The following is a 1089-nucleotide window of genomic DNA, read 5'->3' as shown; positions in this document are numbered from 1 at the left end:
ACCAAAAACAACCTTTAGAAAACTGAATAACATTGCCTGGAAAGAGAAAAACTCTTCATCGGATCTGCAGCCATGAAATCAAGGCACTGTCATCACACCCGGTCCCCTTCTGTTTTCCTTTCCCCACCCAACTTCCACTCTGGAGAACCGCTCCCTCCAACTTGAGGGTTATCTTCCCTAGGCATTGCTTTATAACTAAATGATACAGGCATATTGTTTTTTCTCCAGTGGAACATTGTCCTCCAGTACCACAAATTATGCAGCTAAACTTTCCCACATTTGGAGAAATCACAGGGGTCAACACATCCAGAGTGAAATGGATAAGTCTTGCCCTTGGCAAACCATCTTCATGACCACGGTATCTCCCCTGCCAGATAAGTATCAGGCATATATTCTTAAATCTATATAGCAACACTTTACATTTTTTAAACTTTATATGTTATATCATATAGCATGTATTCATTCATCTCTAATTTCTTTAAACTTACTGTGTCCTCTCAATATGACCCTGTAAAGTTTATCAACATGGATATTTGTAGCTTTCTTCATTCATGATGAATTCCTTTGCGCAGTATCAAATTTGACAGCTGCCAGCTCAAGACGTGTTACCTGTGTTATGTGAGATTGGTGGCTGGGGAAGCAGAGGGCACATCCATACAGATCTTTGCCTATTCTCATCCCGGGGTAAGCGTGTATCTGAGATGTCACAGAGCTAGGGGTATCTGTGGTCTCTTTTATCATGTGTTGACTAGGCTGATCTCATTTCCTGAGTTTTGTTTGCTTCTTGAGTGAGTCTATAATCAGACAGTATGTTGTTGTGAAAAGAGTACTAGGGTGGAAGTCAGAAACCTAGATTCTTGCCCCAGTTCTGTAATAAGATCCTACGTGTCCTCTGGCAAGTTATTTCACCTTCCCAAGCTTCCATATGCGCACAGATTGTAACTTGATTTCCACAAGCTGCACAGTCTTAGAAAAATGTGGGACATACTTTTTGGGTCTAATGAGGTAAAATTGTTGAACTGTGTACAGAAGGACTCAGTGGTAATCTCTGTTCCTCTACTTATCAATTGGGGATAATCCAGCATATTA

General features: G+C 40.8%; 1 non-coding gene across 1 annotated transcript; it reads right to left on the bottom strand.

Annotated features, from left to right (window-relative positions):
• Positions 1-225: 225 nt before the first annotated feature.
• On the bottom strand, positions 226-382 carry LOC136407188 (U1 spliceosomal RNA). The gene has a single exon (XR_010751797.1). It is a non-coding gene; the product is annotated as a U1 spliceosomal RNA (small nuclear RNA).
• Positions 383-1089: the final 707 nt, after the last annotated feature.

The sequence above is a fragment of the Saccopteryx leptura genome, chromosome 5, assembly GCF_036850995.1.
Source record: "Saccopteryx leptura isolate mSacLep1 chromosome 5, mSacLep1_pri_phased_curated, whole genome shotgun sequence".
In the NCBI taxonomy this organism is placed as follows: domain Eukaryota; kingdom Metazoa; phylum Chordata; class Mammalia; order Chiroptera; family Emballonuridae; genus Saccopteryx; species Saccopteryx leptura.
Note: the sequence above shows the minus strand (reverse complement) of the source record. Positions and strands in the feature narration are given on the sequence as shown.